General features: G+C 34.8%; 1 long non-coding RNA gene across 2 annotated transcripts; it reads left to right on the top strand.

Moving 5' to 3' along the window:
• Positions 1 to 378: 378 nt before the first annotated feature.
• On the top strand, positions 379 to 2,837 carry LOC147482783 (uncharacterized). Of its 2 annotated transcripts, none has more exons than XR_015205229.1 (5): positions 379 to 1,054; positions 1,241 to 1,279; positions 1,988 to 2,066; positions 2,414 to 2,495; positions 2,609 to 2,837. It is a non-coding gene; the product is annotated as an uncharacterized LOC147482783 (long non-coding RNA). The 2 variants fall into 2 exon arrangements; XR_015205230.1 differs by having other exon boundaries at positions 1,241 to 1,424.
• The last annotated feature ends 20,490 nt before the right edge of the window (positions 2,838 to 23,327 follow it).

Below are 23,327 nucleotides of genomic sequence, written 5' to 3'. Positions count from 1 at the left end.
TCAATATATCTGCATCTAGTTTTTTATTATTTATGCTTTGAGGTTAGTTCGATGCAATTACATCAGATTTCTGATTTTTCATTAACTATTCTTTAACGTTATTTCAATGCATTTGCATATAGTTTCTGATTTCCCGCCAATTATTCTATGGGGTTAGTTCAACGCAGTTACATTCGGTTTTTGATTTTATGTTAATTATTTTTTGAGATTAGTTAAGTGCATTTGCATCTAGTTTTCGATTTTCCGTTAATTATTATTTGAAGTTTGTTTGATGTATTTGCATACCGTTTCCAATTTTCCATTAAATATTTTTCAAAGATTTGCATCCAATTTCTAATTTCTCGTTAGTTATTCTCTGACGTTTGTTTAATGCAATTACATCCAGTTTCCGATTTTTAGTTAATTACTTTTTGAGTCTGGTTTATTGTATTTGCATAAAGTTTCAAATTTCATTTTAATTATCTAATGTGGTGTGTAATATCACTACAACAAAAGGGGTCTTTTGCAGCACACTCTTTTGCAATGCTAAAAACTTGTTGCTAAAGGTCACCTATTGCAACGCCATATGGGGCTGCTAAAAGTTTGTCGTGCTATTTGCTTTAGGGTACATGGATTTATTTATTGTGACGTCTCTAGTGTGGCAATTAGTTATAATTATATTTTCAGAAAAAAAAGAAAATGCAATTTATTTGGAGAGTTTTATCATTTACAACACTATTGTTGCGGCTAAAGTTAATTTTATCATTTGCAACGCCTTATTCGTTGAAACAAATCTTGTAAATGTAAATGTTGTATTTAGTGTAGTCTTTATTGGCGACGAGAGTAGTATTGCTATTGGGCTTTTTATGGGCGGGAGGTTTTTTTTCGGAATTCGGATGCAAAAACTTTCATGGGTGAGCCTATTTTTAATGTTGGCACTCTAACGAAAAAGTAAAAACGAAAAATGAAAACCCTGAAAGGGTTTTTCTCTTACTGATGCCGCCCCACCCCCCACAATGACCCCATTCCCACCACCACCAACCCATTCCCACCGGCAACGAATCTAACCACCGTGGTAAACTATCTGTCTCTCTCTCTTTTTATAACACATTTTTTACTCTTCTGATAATTTATTTTTTCTGTTACCCCGCCCATCGGTCAAGCTTCGATCTTCAGATTGCTTGGTTGCTTCTCTTATTCGGCTTAATTGATTTTGTTTCTCTTTGGGTTAACGTTTCTGGTTGGTTCTTTTATTTTACAGGTTAGAGATGGAGAAATCAATCAAACAGCTACGAAACTTGTAAGCCCTTGAAAATCTTGTATCTTACTTACGTTTAACTATGTGGAACTTTTTTTATACAATTGAAATGCAGTCAGATTTGGTTGAGCTTCGTGTCTATGAAGCATATGTTCGTTTTACATGCGACGGGATTGGGACAATTTGGGTTTGTTTCATTGCCATCCTCTAAATTTAATGCAAAAAGAATGTAGGAGCTTCCATTTGAATATTGTTTGCACACCAAGATAGATTTGCAAACACCATCTCACATTGTCTAGTAAATATTTATGTCTTTCAGGTTCTCGATGAGTAGAGTTTGAAGGAAACTTTTGGCTTAGACAATCGAGTGTTATATGTACGCAAAACAGAAAGCAATGGAGACCATTAAAAATTCATTAGAGACACAAAAATATTTGAATGGGTATTATTTTGGTATGACTTGTAGAACTTATAGTATGATGATACAATAACATGGTTACTAACTAAGCTTAGGTTCTCTGTTTTTATCTTCTTATTTTATGTTGAATCAAAGAGTTGAAATGTCCAGACTGGCTAGCTGAACACTGTAAACCACTTTGGTGCTACATTAGACAATGGATCTATGATCATGCTTTAATCTTAGTGCCAATTTCTGCGCTGGTGTGCCACTTCAAATGAAACTTTCAATAATTTCTTTGCAGTGGATATATGTCACATTCTATTCACACTTCTGAGATTTACATCTTGTAGGAATTATCTGATATTCTTAATTCGGATGATTCGCCGAAGTCGATATCTTTCAAGGAGAGCATAACAACTTTACGAGCAGGTATTTTACTTCTTTAGTTTCGTTCCCATTCATTGTATAAGGATTTATACCATATATTATGATCACCAAAAAGTTATGTTTCCTTTTTGTTTCTATAAGAGAATAGTTACATACGAAATTCTTATTTAGCAAATTGTCATATAGGCTGTAGCACTCAAGATTAATCCCATATGGAGTCAGTGTATTGACTTAAAAACCATACTTAGATACTATGAAGTGCGCACATGTTAACTTCTTGTGAGTATTATCTAAGTAAAACTCTATTGGTTCTATTGGTTCTTAGTTGTTTTGTTCTTCTCATCTTATTTATTTTATTGATACCATTTTATGTTTTCTGCCATGGGCAGAATATTGTAGACTGTAAAAGGCTGGGAACTTGACCAAATGTGGCAGGTTGTAGTCGTGTTTCTACATCCCATGTCCATATAGGTTTGACATATGGCAAATCTATTTTCATATGCATTGCTTACTTAAGTGTATTTTAGCTTTGTTTTCTTGGATATATGAGTTTACTTATGTTTTTTTTAATTTGTTTTTACCAGAGTGGTTGATTGGTTGCTGGTAGATTTACGAAAGAACTTGGGTTGATGCTATTCAAATCGGCAGACTTTGGGTGTTTGTGAATTTTGCTAAAAACAAGTTTTGGGATATTTGTCTAAATTAACTTGATAGTTGTGAAGATTATTGAGATGATATATTGGAAAAGACCTTTTTGGATGCTTGAATTACTTTTGTAATGGGTGATTTTAATTAATGAAATTTATTTTGATATGATTCTTGTGATGAAGTGTTGGTATATAAGACTTATTGTTAGCAACATAAATTGTATTTGGCAGGAGTAAAAAAAAAAAAAAAAAAAAAAACACTACACTATTTGCTAGGTAAAGTCATTGCTAGTAAAGGCAAGAAGCTGTTTAATCTAAAATTCCAAGAACTAGTCACAGTTGGCGCTTAATCAATTGCAATGGCAAAAAGCCAAAAAGTGCAACTAAAGCTCAATCTTTTGCAACGCTGAAGTGTGTAGCATGCAACGCCAATTGGTGTAGCTATGGGCACACCTTTTGCGACGCTCAGAGTGTTGGGAAAACCAAGTTATTGCAACGCCTTGCGTGGCAAATAGTTTGAAATGGCTTGGGAATTTATTTATTTTTGAAAATATAAGTAGCCACGGAAAAAAGTTGTACCAATGCTCCTAGGCATTGCAAAAGCTAAAATGTTTTTGCAACGCCATATAGTGTGTCACAGTTGAACTTTTGTGTCGCACTTTTTTGCAACGCCTTTGCGTCGCTTAGTTTGGCATTGTAATTAATCAATTGCAACGCATTTTAATACATTTAGTGACGGGGTATGGCGCTGCAAATGAGCCTTTCTGTTGTAGTGATATTAACTTCAAACAGGACATAAAAATAAATTATATTTGATTTACTATGTGGGATCATCAAAAATTATCCAGTTCCCGATTTTCCGTTAATTATTTTTTAAATTATACATGACTCACTATGTGAGATCTTCAAAGATTATCTACGAACGTGTGATGTTATATTAATTATTTTGAAAAATATTTGCAACTATATATGCAGAACTATTATATATGAATATTATATTGATCACTCATCCAAATTTCTTATAACGTGAAAACCCCACTATCCATTAAAAAAAAGAACTCACCCTTGATAAAACCCTTCAACTTTATTTTGTTGTTTAATAATAGAAGTTTGATTGAAGTTTTGTGAGATTGCCTAATAAGGTGAAGTTCATATTGAAGCTACTTAAATAGCAAGACGTTCCCAATCATACGAAAAGAGATAAGATAAACACTATTTTAAATGCAAAACTATACTTATCGAGACATTCCTACAACATATAACACAACTATGTTTTGAGGTTAGTTTAATGCATTTGCATCTAGTTTCTGATTTTCAATTCCGTTATTTATTTTTTTATGTTAGTTCAATGCAGTTGCATCTAGTTTCCGATTTCCCGTTATTTATTTTTTGAGGTTAGTTCAATGCATTTGCATCTAATTTCCAATTTCCTATTAATTGTTCTTCGAGGTCAGTTTAATGCATTTGTATTCAATTTCTGATTTCCCGTTAATTATTCTTTGAGATTATTTTAATGCATTTGCATCTAGTTTTTTATTTTTTATTTATTATTCAATAAGATTGCATTTGCATCTAGTTTCCGATTTTATGTTAATTATTGTTTGAGGTTACTTTAATTAATTTGTATCCAGTTTTCGATTTTTCGTTAATTATTTCTTGAGGTTAGTTCAATGCATTTGCATCCAGTTTATTTTTTGATATTAGTTCAATGCAGTTGCATCTGGTTTTCGATTTCCCATTAATTATTATTTAAAATTAGTTCTACGTATTTGCATCATGTTCCCAATTTATAGTTAATTTTTCTTTGATGTTAGTTCAATGCAGTTGCATCCAGTTTCTGATTTCCTATTAATTTAATCATTGAGGGTTAGTTCAATGCATTTCCAACCAGTTTTCGATTTCCTGACAATTATTTTTTTATGTTAATTCGTTGTATTTGCATCCAAGTTTTGATTTCCCGTTAATTATTATTTGAAGTTAGTTTAATGCAGTTGTATCCATAGTCCGATTTCTCATTAATTACTTTTTAAGATTAGTTTAATATTTGCATTTGCATCAAGTTTTCGATTTTCCGTTAAATACTATTTAAGGTTAGTTCGGTGCATTTGAATCCAGTTTTCGGTTTCCCATTAATTGTTCTTTGAACTTAGTTTCATGTAGTATTATATATATTTTAAAATATTTGTCATTATTGGTTTGCCGTTATTTTTTATTTTTTTTTATACATGTGAACTTGTATTAGAATGAATGCAAAATTTTCTATTATATGTTTTGTGATGTTATTTTTTGTATAATTTAATTTTCCACTGTAATTTGTTTTGGTTTGGTATATATATATTAAAATTGGAAATTACATTATAGTGTTGAATTTTTTTTTATAAATTCAGAAATTTAATTGGAATATGTCGTAATTATTGTGGTTTTTGAAATCCTTAACGATAACTAAATGTCTAAATCCCAAAGTGGATGATGATGCATTAAATCTATCCAACTTTATTTGTTTAGGCCCATATAGGCATATAGTGCATACAATACAATTTTATTTGTTGTCCACTTAGTTTTGAGTGTATACTGTTACTTATTTTATGATTAGTTTACTTTTGTTTTTCCTTTTTTGTCCCAGTCACATGTGTGGTTAACACATATAGAAAGTAAATGTTCAGGCAACTCAATTCATTTTTTCCTTCGTTATTTCATTGTCTTTTTCTATAAAGAAACTTTGTTATGTTAAACTTTACCAAGATTAGTGTGGAAACTATTCTTTGTGGCGTAAGTGTTTTAGGAAAATCGTTTTCGGTGGAAACTATTGTTTTTAGCAATTTAGTTTTTTGTCTCCTATTTTTTCGTAATTAGCTATAGTGTTTAGGAAAAGTTGGAGAATTTGTGAAACTCTAGATGAGATTGTTTCCTTCTTTATATCATTTTTTTTTTCTAATTAGTAATAGAGTTTAGAAAAAACTGGAGTCTCTATGAGTGCTCCAATTGTCTGATTTTTCCATATTAATCTCCTACTTTTTCATAATTAGTCAAAGAGTTTTACAAATATTGGAGACTCTGTGAATGCTCAAAAAATAGAGCCAAGAGGGTACAACTATAATATATATGTAAGGATCTAGGTCACATATTTTTCTCACGAGTTGTACTTTTGAGCAGATTGGTATAGATTTGTAGGTCGCTGATTCGTTAGGGTATTAAGTTAAGTATCATGATTGACAGAAAGTATAGTTGTACTGAAGCTAAGAACAGAAGATCCCATTTCTCAGTAACAGGAGTAGGCAGCATATTTCACCACTTTTCGTTGTATTCAGGAGTAGGCGGTGTGAGGGAGTAATATCTACATCCAATGGATATCAGACATGTGTCCAACACATACATAGCTATCAGCCGATCTTATTCGCTTACATTTGCAGGTTGCGTGGACTCGACCCGCGATCCCAGATTGCCTGACAGCAACTCGAACTAATGGCACGATCTCTCCGTAAAGATCGCCTCACCAGTTCGATTTAGGCAACAACCTCCAGAAGGTCCACACTAGCTCATACTTCAATGGATAGTAACGTATGCCCCAGCTGGCGTCATCAAGATCGGAGCTTTAGATGCGCATGCCATTACTTCACCATAACTCCCCATCATGGCTCATTAAATGACATCAAGTCCTGAACTTGACCTGACGTGTGAGAGGAGGAAGCGCGAGCATCTTGCCTATATTAAGAGAAGAGGAACTACGTCTGACTTGATTCAAGTTTGGCTAAAGAACTTGATACGTAGGCAGTTCACATCTAACCTGTTAAATTATGCTAGGAGATTCATATAGTGGTTAGCTGGTTAGGTTAAAGAGATGAAGTGGAGAAGAAGAAAGATGGAGGCACAAGAAGAAGGTAGGATTTAGAGTATGTTTAATCTAACCTACGATTTATATATTTATATTGGGTGATAGGTTTCACCGAAATAGAAACTACTAAATAAGATACGGTCTCACACTTATAGAATGTGTGAGACTATACATACTTCAACACCCCCATTCAAGTTGGAGCATAGATATCACTCATGCCCAACTTGTTACCAATATAATTCAAAACTGGACGAATAACTAGTTTGGTGAAGATATCAGCTAACTGATCTCGAGATGCCACATAAGGAGTACTTATCTCATTTGTTTCAACCTTATGTCTGACATAATTACAATCTACCTCTATGTGCTTAGTTCGCTCATGAAATACTGGATTAGAAGCGATATGAATGGCTGCCTAATTGTCACAATGAAGAGGGATCAGTAGCTATACCTTGAAACCTAACTCACGTAGTAGATTATGAATCCACATTAACTCACCAGTCCCCTGAGCCATAGCTCTATACTCAGCATCTGCACTAAACTTTGACACAACTGTTTGCTTTTTACTCTTCCATGTCACCAAATTTCCATAAAGGAAGGTACAATACCCAGTGGTGGATCGTCTATCTGAAACTGATCCTGCATAATCAGCATCTGAATATCCAACAACATCAAAATTTCCATTAGAACGATATACCAATCCACGACCAGGAGAACCTTTCAAATACCGCACAATACGAATAACTACCTGGTAATGAGGAATCTGTGGTGCATGCATATACTGAGATACTACACTGACTGCAAACGAGATATCTGGGCGAGTGATAGTAGCATAGATCAGCTTTCCCACCAGTCTACGATATCCCTCAATATCGGCATACAACTCTCCAACATTTGACTGGAGTTTGTCGTTCGAATCCATAGGAGTCTCTACTGGGCGAGCTCCTAAATTACCTGTCTCACTGAGCAGGTCTAATACATACTTTCTTTGTGAGAGATGAATTTCACCAGGGAACCTTCTAACTTCAATGCCTAATAAATACTTCAGTTCTCCTAGATCTTTGGTCTGGAACTGTCTTGAGAGATTGACTTTAAGTCGAGCAATAATACCCTGTTTGTCAGACCCTATGACAATGATATCATCAACATACACAACTACGACAATAATTCTTTATTGGGTCTTTCGGTAAAACACGGAATGATCATATTCACACCTAGTCATTCCATTAGCCATCAAAACCAAGCTAAAGTTCGCAAATCAAGCTCTAGGAGATTGCTTTAGCCCATAAAGAGACTTCTTTAACCGACAGGCTTTCCCCCCTTGAGCAACAAAACCAGGAGGTTGTACCATATAGATTTCCTCCAGGAGATCTCCATGTAAAAAGGCATTCTTCACATCTAACTGAAACAGAGGCCAGTGATGATGAACATCAATAGAAATAACAATACGCATAGAGGCTAACTTTGCAACAGGAGAAAACATCTTGGAGTAATCAATATATACCATAAGTCTGGGTAAAGCCTTTTGCAACCAGGAGAGCCTTTAAATGAGAAATAGTACCATCCGGATTATACTTTTAGTGAAAAACCACTTACAAGCAATCACTTTCTTCCTAGAAGGAAAATCTGTAAGGACCCAAGTGTCATTAGAACACAAGGCACTCAACTCCTCGTCCATTGCTTTCTTCCAGCCAGGATGGGATAGAGCTTCCCTGTAGTCAGAAGGGACAAAGACAGACAACAAGGACGTAGAAAAAGACTTGACAGATGGTGGTAAATGATCAGTAGAAACATACTGAGAAATAGAATACTGGGCATACTTACTAGGAAGACGCATATTGGCAGGTGGACGTTCAAGTTTCAGTAGGGCAATAGGAACATCGAGGTCAGACGGAATGGCAATAGGATCCACAGACATAGTGGGAAGAGGTGAAGGCAGCGGAGCATTTGAACTTTCGGCCTCAAACTCGCGAACATCAGCTGCAGGCAAGGGGCACGCACGCGCTCCGTCTTCTTCAGCTCTAGGCAAGGGGCGTGCACGCACTCCGTCTTCTTCAGCTACAGGTAAGGGGTGCGCACGCGCTCCTGTAAGGGCATCTATAGGGTGTGCACGTGCTCCGTCTGTTGGCTCTCCAACATCAGTAGCGAAAACCTGATCATTAGCTCCCCCATGAACACCAATAGTCACAAAAAGATTAACAACACTAGATGGCAGAACACAATCCTCAAATGGTTCAGAGGACACCTTCCCTACTGAAGAGTAAAACAGGACATCTTCAAAAAAAGTAACATCAGCACAGATAAAGGATTTGCGCAAATGAGGACTATAACACTTGTACCCTTTCTGTGTATGTGAATACCCAAGGAAAACACACTTACTAGCACGAGAGTCCAATTTATCATGACTCGGTTGAAGATTATGAACAAAGCATACAAGGGGGAAGATAGAAAGAATGTTGACCAGGAAAAAGAACAGAGTGTGCAGTGGTGTTTTTCCACCTAACACTGAAGAGGGCATACGATTAATTAAGTATGAGGCAGTAAGAACTGCCTCTCCCCAATAAAACTTTGGGAGATTTGTTTGAAACATTAAGCATCGGGCAACTTCAAGAATGGGTCTGTTCTTTCTCTCAACAACCCCATTTTGTTGAGGTGTATCCACACATGAGGTTTGATGTGTAATGCTATGGTCATCTAAAAAACACTTGAATATGGTAGAGGTATAGTCTTTGGCATTATCAGTTCGAAAAACATGCATGTGTGCAGAATACTGATTAGTAATCTCAGCATAGAATTTTTGAAAGACAGAGAATACTTGAGAATGATTTCCATAATATATACCCAACAAACATGAGAGAAATTATTGATAAAAGTAATAAAGTACTTGGCTCCAAAAAAGCCAGTGGTTCTACAAGGACCCCATATATCTGAATGAACTAACTGAAAAGGAGCACTAGAACACTTATTTAACCTATTTTTGTAACTAACACGACGATGTTTAGCTAACTCACAAACCTCACAACTTAAAGACTAAATACTAGAAGAAATACTGGGAACTAAACACGCAAACTAGCCAGAGAAAGATGACCAAGACGTCTATGCCATTGAACAGGAGAGACCGAGACTGTGAGAGCCTGCTTCTGGTGAGAGTGCCTATAAACATCTTGAAAGTAATAGATGTTGCCGTGATCATACCCACCACCAACTAGTGTCTTTGTCTGTAGATCCTGAAACACAACATGAGTGGAAGAAAACATGACATTACAGTGAAGAGATTGGGTGAGACGATGAACAGACAATATATTAAAGGGGAAATTTTGAATAAGCAAGATAGAGACAAGTGACACATAATGAGTTAACTGAATAGTACCCTGACCAAGAATATTAGCCTTAGCCCCATTTGCTAATATGACAGATGATGGTGTATGAGTATACTCAAGATTAGAAAATAGCTGGGGATTACCTGTCATATGATCAGAAGCTCCTGAGTCAATGACCTAAGAGTTGTTACCACTTATAAGAAAACATGTTTTACCTGAGTCAGCTAGGGTTGTAGTGGGTTGGTTGGATGAACTCGATGAATTGACTGAAATAGCTTGTATCCGCTTCATCAGGGCTGCAAGGTCTTCTTGAACTTGTTGAAAGTCGGTCACTTTCTGATCAACTACTGTGGCATTGTTAGCTTTGTGCAAAGGTGGGCGACCAGTTATATCCTAACAAAAATCAGAACTATGATTTGTGCGCCCACAATGCTCACAAGGATCAAAACCACCCATACTACGACCATGGCCACTCCCTTGGTTGCGACCACCTCCACGTCCACGAATGGCTCTACCCCTTCTACCTCCATTACCACGACCAGAGGAGGGATTGTTATAATTATTGCTGCTTTGAGGGATCAATAAAGGCATACTGTCATTGTGCTTTGGAGGAGGTGCAGTGATACGAGAAAGACGAGAATATGCTTCAGACAGAGTAGGGACCTTAGATTCAGCTTGAACTTGGGCTTTCACATTAGCAAACTCGGGAAGTAGCCCAGATAGGAATTTTGAGACTCGAAATTCCTCTTGTTGTTTCTTCAACTGATTTATGTTTGTAGTAAGTGAGTGATAAATATTCAGTTCTTCCCACTTGCTATGAAGATAATTATAATACTCACAGATAGACATATCGCCTTGAGTTAGATCAAAGATGTTCTCATACAACTGAAAGATACGTGAAGTATTCTGAGATTGAGAGTATGATTCTTGTAGATACTCCCAAATCTCCTTAGAGGTTTTGAAAAACCACACAATATTACAAACATCCTTCTCTATAGTATTCCACAGAAAATTCTTAACCAAGGCATCATCTTTCGTCCATGTTGTCTACTTTATCATCTGGGGAATCTATCAAATGACTTTCCTTACCTTTTCTAGTAAGATAAACATTAACTGCTTCTGCCCATTGAAGGTAATTGGCAACATCTTCTAATTTGATAGAGGTCATACTAACAGAGAACACAGACGTATTACCAAATTCATCGGATTTTAAAACAACTTCAGTCATTGTAAAGAGAAGGAAAACTCACTGTATGGAAAGGAAGATAGACTGTGAGATCTGAGGGCCTAGAGCTGGTGGGTATTTATCACACCCCAAATTTCGGCGAATTAATTCGAAAAACATTATTTGTTCCCCGACTCTTGATCTCAGGGTGTGATGCACTCTCCACTTCCAAAACCTATAAACGGTTTTAAATATCACGGATAATTAAAAACCAATAAAAATTTTAACTTAAACAAAAGTCCTCTTCATTACAAAAATTTACAAATGAAAATACAAATAACCTTGTCTAAATTGAAAATCTATATCATCTCAAGGGAAAACAAAGCCTATCTTGAAATGCGACGCTAACGCAAACTACAAGCAGCAACCAATCTTCTTCAACACTAAACCTGTCAAGACTTATCAACTATGTTCATTTAATGAACACACCCGATAAGCAAACATGCAAATCGGGTCAGCATTATAAAAATGCTGGTGTGAGTAGCTCTAAAACACAACGTATTCATATACAAATAAATACACAATCCATAAGGCCGTTAGTTCCTCCACCGAGGCGCCTTAACTTTCAACGACTAATACAACATCCTTAAGTACAATAACTAAGGCAGGTAGTTCCTCCACTGAGGCGCCTTAACTTCCCACTAACCACACAACAAACTATACGCATAATAAATAAGGCATGTAGTTCCTCCATCGAGGCGCCTTAGGTTCGAACTAAACAAATAACCAACCAAGCATATTCTATACTTACCTCATTTCATGCTCAATTACAAAGTGGGTCATCTCTGCCCAAGTAATTAGTTGGACCCACCCTTCTGCAAAGCCATATACAATCATATATTTAAAGGTATATCATTAACCAACATATTACCATAATTATATTAATTAAGGTTTTCTTTGCGTGTCCCTAAAATCACGTCGTATCTATGTCTTACCTAGTTTCCCTGGCTACCACAATCGCTTCCCCAACATGTATGTACATCCACATGCCTCCCCTTACATAATGAACCACTCCGGCGTGCGTAACTACCGAAAGGGATGTCGCACACCAGGTAACCCTCACACGAAAGCCATTATGTAAGTACTGCCACTATTCGGTATAAAATATCGCGCGTCTCATTCTATTTTGCGAATGGAATAATCAAGCCACTATTCGGCTATGCCAGAAGGGCCATTCAGCTTTACTGAAACGCCAGAAGGGCCAATCACATTACTTACGCCAGAAGGGCCATTCAGATTCACTGAAACGCCAGAAGGGCCAATCCAATTGAACACGCCCACACAGGGCAAATCACATGAGTTGTGGTAGCTAGGTTATAGGATTTTCATTACGTAATTTATTCAGGTGTCATACATTTATGACTCATAATAATTCCACTATATCACGTGCATGTCAAATACCTTATTGCACTAAGCCACAATATTTAAAAAATATCTCAATTATATCTCATAACTACTTTCATTCTGTCACGTGCCAATATATTATTGCACTAAGTCATAATCCCGTGGGAAAATATCCACACCTACTATACTACCTCATAGTAGCATCTCACATATAAAATAATGGAGCGTTTATACATTTATGCCTCCAAAACTATTGCATTTAATATATATATCCCAACATATTATATAAGGTCACAATATCAACGTCAAATCTTAATTAGATAATGACAACCAAATTTATACAAGCTTCCACAACATTTTAGCATTTGATTTGTCCATACAATTTAGAACATAAAATGTAGTACAATTAAACAGTTCACAGTCCACAATCAAAGTCCGTATATAATTTAATACTCATAAAAACATATATATCAAATTCTTATTATCAGAATTTCCCTCCAGTTACGTGCCAATATTTATATGCTTTACACACTACTTACGTCAAATCTTAATTAGATAATGACAAACAAGGTTATACAATGTTCGACAATATTTTATTACTACATTTGTCCATATTCTTAAATATGTGAAAAATCTAGAAAAAGTCAACCTTCCACAGTCAACGGTCAAAGACAATGATCAACGGTCAAAGTCAAAGTCAAAGTCAATACGTCATTGTCAAAGTCAACACGTCATGGTCAAAGTCAAACTGTCATTGTCAAAGTCAAAGTCAACACATCATTGTCGAAGTCAACACATCATGGTCGAAGTCAAACTGTCATTGTCAAAGTCAAACTGTCGTTTCCATGTTCGACAAGTTCAGGCCGGGTCATAGCCATGGTTCATGGCTAAGGTCAAAGGTGCATGGCTCATGGGCTCATGACTAAGGAAACGGTTCGGACCCAACTAGCCGAGCCCAAACCTTAGAACCCGAAAGTCTGAACATTTAAAGACCTAATTTGGATCTCCATCAAGTCCTAGGGACTGGCCCCAAACAATATTAGAAACTAGCCCAAAAACTTTAAACTGAACTGGTCCACAAATTAAAACAAAATTGGGCCCAACAACTAATAAGCGAAGGCCCAAAAACCGAAACCCATTGGCTTTGGCCCAAGCCCAAGCCCAAACCGATCAACAGTTCTTCTTCTCCCTCCACCAGCAGCCACCAATTTGGCCACCGCCAGTTCCGATCGTCCGCCCCTTTCAACCCCACGGTTTTGATCCAAATCGAAAACCTTATAACTTTACTAAAAACAAAATCCCCAAATCATTTGACCCCCCATCTTCCTCAAAACTAGATCTGATTTTTTGCCGCCATTAACGACTTCTCAAAGCTTCAATCTTACCTCTTTTACAGCCCTCACACACCCTACCTTACCCCACTACAACCACTCCTCAATCCACCAACACAAACAACCGAAACACAGTTTAAACTATTGTACTGGAGTGTTTGGGCGAGCTGCCATTAATGAACCATTTGGGAGCTTCGACAGCACCATTAACACCCTTCAAAAGCTCCCCACAGCACCAAACCTAAATTCCCCCCAACGCCACAACATCCTAACCATCCCAACAACGAGTTCCAACCAAACAATCGGGACGTTTTCTCGGTTTCGATTTGCCGACGCCATTACTACCGGATACAAAGCTTCGACAGCCTCATCCAATTTCAACCTTCCAACCTCCCACTACAACCCAACATCATTTCACCAAAACAAACAACATAATAAAAGGCAGTACAGTTCATGGAGCTCGCGCCTCCATTAACAAAGCTTCGAAGCTTGAACCATTCCAACAGTTTTAATGAAAGGCATCAACAGTTCAATAACATTCCGATATTTAACAAAGTTTAATAAATACGACACGCACGACGTCGAATAAAACAGGATAACGAACAATATCAATAGGCATAAATCTTAGGCAGTATACACCGATACCCGAAAAACTATAAATCCGGTGAAATAGCAAAAATAGCAACTCACTTGTATTAACAGCTCCTACGAATTCCTCCGAGTCCGAGTCGTCGCGCTCCAACGCTCGAGCAAACAAGCCGCCTCCATTTTTATTATTTTATTCTCTAAAAACCCTATTCTCTAGAATAATGTGATTATATACTTGAGTTTGAAACCCAAGCCCAACGCAAACTCGGGCCCAGAAACCAGGCCCACATATCCCAAATCCAATCCAATCAAATATTAAATAAATAATTAAATTAATAAATAAATAAATAAATACGTATTTTAAATACGGGCGTTACACGCGCCTTGGCAAAGAAGAAATTGAGCGTGTGCGTGCTTGCAACTAGAAACTGCGAGATACAGACCCAGAGCACGTGTGCGCTTTGGCAAAGGAGAAACGGAGCGCGTGCATGCCTGCACTTAGAAACTGAGAGATACAGAGAGATGGCGATACCATGCCTTCCCCCTCTGAAAACTTGACGAACTCTTCTTTATCAATACTGAGAGATTGTGGAAGCGAAACAATACTAAGACGGCAATTGATACTAAAATTACAACCTTGAAATTGCGGATCTTTCTCCTAGCATTATCTAAACAGAGTCGGCTCCGATACCATGTTAAATTATGCTAGGAGATTCATATAGTGTTTAGCTAATTAGGTTAAAGAGATGAAGTGGAGAAGAAGAAGGATGGAGGCACAAGAAGAAGGTAGGGTTTAGAGTATGTTTACTCTAACCTACGACTCATATATTTATATTGGGTGATAGGCTTCACCAAAATAGAAACTACTAAATAAGATACGGTCTCACACTTATAGAATGTGTGACACTCTACATACTTCAACATAACCGAACTCAGTCAAAATCATATACAACTCACACTCCCCTCACCAATCAAGGCCTGTAAAGATTCACACCGGCACTGTCTGTGGCTCGATTTCTTGAGAAAACCACAGTTCATACTATAACATCCCTATTTTTATTTCCCTTTGTAATTAAATATATGAAGTTAAGTAATAATAATAAGAAAAGAAGATAAAAATAAAAGAAGAGAGAGAAAACGTGGGGAGAGAGAGAAAAAGGGTTTAGTTACAACCGAACCCTCTTTTGCTCCCTCTTGGATATTTTCAGAGGTTTCAAAAAAAAAAAAAAAAGAAAAGAAAAGAAAAGGAAAGTTAAGAAAATAAAAAGAGATGTAAACAGTGAAAAGAGAGAGATAGAGTGCTACTGCCTTGAGAGTGGTAAAGAGAAGATTTCGAAGAAGAGAGACTATCTTAAAGCCGATTTTCGAGTTCGCCTGATTTTGAGTTTGTTACGTAAACTAACGTTTTCGTTTTTCGATTAATTTCGGTGAGTAGTCTAAACTTGCTTATTTCTTTTGAAATTTTATTGTTTGATTATCACATAATTTGTAGTAGTTATGCATTTTATTTAATGGATTTGAAGATTAAAAATGTATTAATTAATTTTATCAAATTCATATATTATATGTTATATGTTATTTAGCAAGGTTGACAATTTGACATACTGTGCTTCTATCGCAAGGTTCACAGTTGCTAGATAAAGATTTTTCACGGATTGTTAAGTGGTCTTTGGTAGTCTGCAAGATGTTGATTGCTTTGAATGGTTTATTAGAACCTTTGGATTGTTTAAAAGGTTGTCTAAAGCTACGTTAAAAACCTTATAGATTACTATTTTAACTAAAGGGTATTGTTTGATTTTGATGCATGAGATAAGTACAGACGCCAAGATTCCCTTGTTGATATATGTGTTTTGATGGGTATTTTCCATGTTAGTTCCTGTTAGCAAATTTCACATGCTAGTTTCTGGTGGTGGGTTCTCTAACTTATTTTTTGTTATATATATATATACTAGGTGTAACCCGTGCCGTCAGCACGGAGTAATATAGTCATTTGTAGTATATCAATTTCAATTGAAGAATTTGCACTAAATAAGTTAGTGGATATAATTAATTGACTGTGAGATAGTTAAATTAGTCAAAATTAATTTGTCGTAAAGTTGTCAGAGACAAACTATACGTTGAAATTAGTAAATTTGTTGAGATTATAGAACATGATGCTAAGCAATACAAAATTGTTTGAAGTGATGAACTCAGTAGGATGAGAGAAGGCTTTAAGAAATTTTGAAGTTTTGAGGATAAAGAAGTTTCCTATTTTTTTTCTCGTTTGAAATGTATGTTATGTGGATCATTCGAGATTTTGTATAATTATTACATTTTTTTTTTAATGGAGTAATCTAAATTGGTTGAACTTGTGCAGTATTAATAAAACAATGCTGGGTAGACATTTTTTTTAATATTTTTTAATGGAGGTTACACAATGTTGGATGTATAGTTAGATGAACCTGTTGTTAGGAGTACATTAATTCTCTTAGAAGATGTGGATCTTGTCCATGGCTGAATGCAGGTATTTGTAAGTCTGGAACAACATATTGGGTCGACTGTATTTGGGAGTTTTTCTTTGTCATAAAGGTACCCAAAGGAAAACAAAAATTGAAAGTCCCATTCGAGTTGAAAAGGCAACAACAATGTTGAAAAAACAATAAAATTATATTCCTTTGTTTTTCGGAAAAAACGAAACAAAAATGTATAGCTTGGTAGAGTTTGCATAAGATCTATTGAAATTCAGTGCCGATGTTGATGTAGTGAGGCTATATGGAGTAAAAATCAGTTCGATAACCGGGTTGTTTACCATTTATGGCTGTTAATGTGAAGGTCAGTAATAGCTTTAATTGAATGAGGTACAGTAGAAGTATGATGAGCAAGAGCTTTTGAAAGTGTACAATGAGGAAACTATATTTTATGCTAGAGAGGTCTTCAAGATCCAATTCAATTGCGGTAGTTTAAAAATAATTTGAGTGAGAATATGTGAGTGGCAACGTCTGAATTATTAAGTGTAGATTATATTATTCCCACGACATCAAGTATCAAAACCTTACAAAAAGAAGCACTTTAAAAAATCAATGGGAACTCTCATAGCCCTTTTTGTTTAATAAAAATATGAAGACCAGCTCAAGAGCACTCTAATTAACACCTTATAAGGGAGTAAATAGTTGTGGTTGGGTTTTTTGCTACCGTTGAACATATATCAAGTAACCTTGAAATGCATATTTGGGATTGCAGAGCCCACATGGAATACAACAAAATGCATATTTGTTATTATACATCCATACTTTGAAAACATGTTTCTTAACTCTAATTTCTCAACAAAACTGACTAAGAGCAGTATCATCACGTGTGTTCTCCAACCTAATATATCAGCAAACTATATCATTATATTCTGCCGCATCTTTGTGAACTTTGTTCTAAACCGTTTGCTCTTCACACTATTATAATCACCACTCCCACCGAATTCTTCTAACATTTGATCATCATGTTCTTCTAACAGTGGTGCTTGATTACTTCCAACTGGACCAGAGAGCTCTTGAGGGTGAAAATTATATTCCTATGGCACCCACACACGACACATTTAAGATAAAAATATCTATTTTCAACAATACGACCACCATGACTTATAGGTATGTAGTGACTAGTGACCACATCCATCTTTAGCATGCCTGCCAATTGAAGCAACATGATTTCTCATGCACTCTTTATAACTCACAACATTGAGTTATGATGTAACAATCGATCCACTGTTGTTTGACACGGTTGTTGTATTCGTGAACGGAACTACGCTTAATTCTAGAACCCCCTCTTTCATGATCTTCAAAGATAAATGAAAATTTTTTGCTGGGAAAAAAAAGTGTCTATGATGAAATGAAATATCCTCATTTTATAGCCGCAACGTGCTAGGGTTTTAAAAGTTGAACCCACATTACTTTATTATAGTGATATATCTACCAACAATTCTAATTATTTATGTACATCAACGATCTAATTTTTTAACACAGAAACGTCAATCTGTCAAACAAATATTTTATTTTCACGGGGCACATAAAGAGAAATTTTTGTCTATAGCCTTTAAGTGCTATGTATGGGTCCCACTTTGTCAATTGCTAGAGGAAAAAACTTCATTGAGTGCTTCACTTTTTCCCCTATATGGGCCCTATTATACGCTTACTCGAGCCCAACGCAATCCTAACTCTAGTCAAACAGAATGAAGTTGAAGTTTCTTTCATTGCGTCAGATTACATTGAAACCCAAATTTCAAATAATGAAATATGTATTATTGTTTAAGTAAATTATGTTAACTTAACGTTACATGAGAAAAGTAAATAAAAATTAATAGTTAATAGTAATTAAATAATAACAAAATAAAATATCCCCTTTATTATGACATGTTTTTTTGGGTTGGTTTAATATAGAATTTAGATGTAGAGAATTGAATGTGTGCATCCGTTAAAAAATGTCATGGATCAGAGACTCGTGGTTCCATTTTATTAAAATATTTTGGTCCCTTGGGGTGACATAGTGGTCATAGATATTAAATGCACTTTGACGCCGTAACCTTCTTAAATTTCGCCAAAGACATTCAACATTCTTCTGACCTTAAAAACACCTCTTCTACTCTAGCATCTACCGAGTTCCATCTATTAGAACAATATTTTCTTCTAACTATTCTACATAATTAAGTGTATTTTTTAAAATCTTTTGATAATCGAAAAAATTAGGTGTTTTTATATTTTGTTTTCAAAGTCTTAATGCAAGAGATAGGATGATACACTATTTTGAAATGCTACTGTGATGTTGGCTAAGTTCAGTCAGACATGGCATATATCAATGTATGGAGAAAAATGATATACCGATTGAGCTGCGCCAATATCTTGGTAATCTTTCTTCACAAACTTTATTTTTTCTTGGAAATGTAATTTGGAAAATAGAACGCGATAATTTGTAAGTTAGTTGAAAGCTGAATCACATTGACGTAGAAATATGACGTGGTTTTATAGTAACTAACACGTACGATTCCAGGAGAGCTTTAATTATTTCTGACATGCGTTAAACGAATGGATGTTAACATGTAAGTTTTGAAGAGGCATTTTACAGTAGTTGCAATAAGTTAGCAAGCAAAATGTTTATATCCACAGAATAATATAAGAAAATTATCAATAATAATAAAAAAAATATATTTTTAACTAAATCTATTAACATGATACAATTTATGTATTTAAAAAAAATTAAAATAAAACCGACGTTCGTTGAACATTCACATACATTTATTTAGGTCTAGACACCTAATACTACCTTTCATAATAGTAAAACAACACAAATAAATGTAGTTAATATGACGACACTTTTTGCATCTTCGATCTCCTTTTCATAAATATCAACTTCGTAGTATATGGTTGAAGTTAACTGTTTATTTAAACAAATAGTTACCAATATAAAATTATTAATGTGTCTAATTGTTCACATAAAAAAACAAATAAACATATAAAAAATCACACAATACAACAAATAAAGGAACAACATAATAATCTTGTATAATAAGCACTCATGATTGTAATCAAAGGAATTACTTTAAACAATTGGGAAAAAAAATAAAACAACTTATTCATTTTTTTTTAGCAACTATGAAGACCTATAATATCCAAATTTGTTATATATATATTGGAGGTCTTTGAAAAACGATATACCAGAAATATTGTTTTTTATTGGAAATATCCATATTTATTGATTACCAATGTAGATATTTTTTTGCACTGACATTTATTAGAAGATATTTTATATATTGCAACATTATATTGCTATAGTCCAAAATTATCATAAATACTCAAAAAAAAAAAAAAAACTTTAAAAAATAGTTTAAGTTAAACGATATATATTGAAAACTCGGTATATATAATGGATTTGAAATGATTTAATATTCAGCACTAATTTAATGCATTTATTCATATTATGTAGATGATTTTCCTATATATGCTAAGTATATTAATAAATAGTTAAAGAAATTACATTAAACATTTGGAACAAGCTAAGACATACGATTCATTATTACTATTGTTTTTCATTTGTTTGTTTTGGTTTTTGTTTTTTTTTTAAAAATTGTTTTTGTAACTATAAAGCCTTAAAATATCCAAGTTAAAATTGGCCCGAAATAGGAAATATATAAATAAGACAAAGGAGCGAAAATAATGATGCATAAATTGAGAAAAATTAGATCATGAAGGAGAAGTAAATAGTAACCTGATGGGGCTGAGAGTTGCTTGTAGTCGAGGAGATGCGAGAAATAAACCTAGTTGTTCAGGAGCTTTTAAAGAAAATCAGGAATTGGAGAGAGCATCTGAGCAAAGATGGGAGGGAGAGAACAAGCGTAGAAAACAAAGTAGATAATATATTTTTCTTTGGGTGTTATTGGGCCTTCTTATGTTCTGCCTATAATCAAGTTAAATATTTTAGATTTAACTTTTGCAATTAGCTTAACCATTTAAGAGTTTAAGCTAGCTTTTATTTTGAACAAAAAAAAAAACATTTGTAATCATTCACTGTTAAATTCAATAAATATATGAAATGTTAGATATATGTCATTGCATCAAAATTTTCTTAACAATAAGGTATATATACCAACTAATTATATACGAAAATAATCCAGCTTTATGAAGTTGTTTTTGTTGGTTTATATTTGTTGAAAGAATAAACTAACTGCGAAAGATGTAAGGGTCAAATGCACATCCACTGTTGTTGTAATGAAAGCTCTGTAGATGCGTAATAAACACCATTATGTCTTTTTCAATTGTCTAGAATTGAAGCAGAGAAATCAATTGTATAAACCCCAACTTACCATTTTTTTAACGGATATAATCAATTGTTTTCAATAAACTAACAAAATTATAATTTTGGATAAGTAAGAAAAATGGTGGTGTAATTAAAAAATGTAAAATAATAACATAATATTCAATTTTGTCAATTAACTTATTACTTTTGATTTTTGGATATGGAAAAGAAAAATGCCTAAAAAGAAATTTAACTCATAAACTTAATAGGTTGTATAGTTGTTAATGGGTGGCAAAATTCTTTGAACAATTAATGGTAAAAAGTGAGTTTTTTCTGGAAGGGATGCTTTTCCAGCTTCGATTTTCATTACCGTCTTAATGAGCAAAGGAACAGAGTCCTTTGTATGTTTAACACCGCTTTTCATGGTTGCCACATTCGAAACTCCAAACTAACGATAAAAAAAAAAAGATGGGTTTTATAAAGTTGAGTATTTGATGAAGGGGTGGTGGAAATAATTATTGGGTAGGGGGGAAGGATCCAAGGATACATGTGGGGTTGCTGTGAATAGGATATGCTAATTATGCTTCGAATGTTGAGAGTGGAAGGAAATATACACTTGGTTGTGACCGAATATAATATGGTTTTTCTTGAATTATTTGCTAACTTTGTATAGAGAGTAATGCAAGGAGACATACATTTGTAACCGAGACCAATCGATAAGTTCTGCAACAATACTGTTTTGAGTCACATGTCGTGTATTCAATACACAACACAAAATCAAAGATAATAATAACTATTTGACACTATTTTGCACAGAGCGGGATTTAGGGGTTGATTTTTGTATATTAATTAAAATTTAACAAATTGAACTAAATTAGTTAGTATAAACAGTTGGTTGATTATAAGACGGTTAAGTGTGTCGAGGGGTGTGTTTTTTTTTTTAATAGAGTCCCTTTTTTTTGTTTAATATGGGGTTATATTTACTTTCACTTGGATGACGTGGGAAATTTGATACCGCACGATAATATGTTTTGAATTTTAAACGATCAACATATTTGATGTGTTTGGGATGAGGTAGTGGGGAGGCAGAATTAGTTAGGTATGTAATTGATGTTAATGATAAAATATATCAGAATCAAAGAACTTTAAATAGTCGTCCGACTGAATTGTCTATTAAATTAAATATAGAATGTTAAAAGCAAACGTGATATATATAAATGTTTTGTTAAGAAATTGTTGGGGCCAAACACTATTTGCCTATATTTTATTTATTTAATAATAACAAAGTTGGGTATCCTTTTCATTCTGAAGGTTGGTTCACATATTATTTATATGTGTTGTGCGTCAGGAAAATTGTATTATTTTCGAGTTGTCTTGGCAGTTCTAAAATGGATCTTCCAGATGTAGTAAGGTCGGTTTCTCTTGACAACGATGAAGTTATGGGTAATGTTGGTGCGTTGGCTGATGGCACTGTTATTGTTCAAACCGATGTAGTAACATCTGCTGTTATGGAGAAAGGCAAGTGTAAATATATTGATGAGTCTAATAAGCGAAAGGCCGTTGAAGAGGTTCTCACACGTTTTCAGCGTACCTGCGTCGGTAGTAGGTGTGGTCGAAGTAGTGTATCTACTTCAGAATCAAACATCAATCAAGAGAGGATGTTATTTACTAATGGAGTTGGTGTGGGGCGTGGAGCAAGCGCTAATAATGTTATTTTGAAATTTGTTGATGCTCTTAGTGGATTGAACCTTGTAAGTTTAATTTAAATGCCTATTTTGTTTTAAATATTTTTCCGATGAGAAATGATTTTATTTTTCGTTAATTACCAATTTTATTTAGGTGCAACTGATTCTTCATGGTGTAGGTCGTCTTTATAAATAATCGTCAGATTTTCAAAGTGACTGGCTTGTTACTTTAAAGACTGAAAACGAAATGCTAGATGTCGAAACCAATGTTTGTAGCACCATTACGAAAGAAATTGAAGAAACGACCATGAAAGATACCGAAGAAGAGGCAACACTGAGGGTTGAAGATGCTCATTTGGAGAAAATGAATCGTCGCATGGCAAGTTAGAGGAAGCACTAACTCATTATCATATGCGTGTGGAGGAGATGGAAGAAGTTTTGACGACTATGAAAGCTGAGACTGAGGCATATGAGTATGATCTCAGATGGTATGATGAATATTGCTCACGGGGGGAAGAGCAGATTCATAAATTGGAGTCAGAGATAGGGTGGTTAGAGGCTGAGATAGTCCATCTTAA

The sequence above is a fragment of the Coptis chinensis genome, chromosome 8 (genome assembly GCF_015680905.1).
Source record: "Coptis chinensis isolate HL-2020 chromosome 8, ASM1568090v1, whole genome shotgun sequence".
NCBI lineage: Eukaryota > Viridiplantae > Streptophyta > Magnoliopsida > Ranunculales > Ranunculaceae > Coptis > Coptis chinensis.
This window is presented reverse-complemented; position numbering and strand designations above follow the sequence as displayed.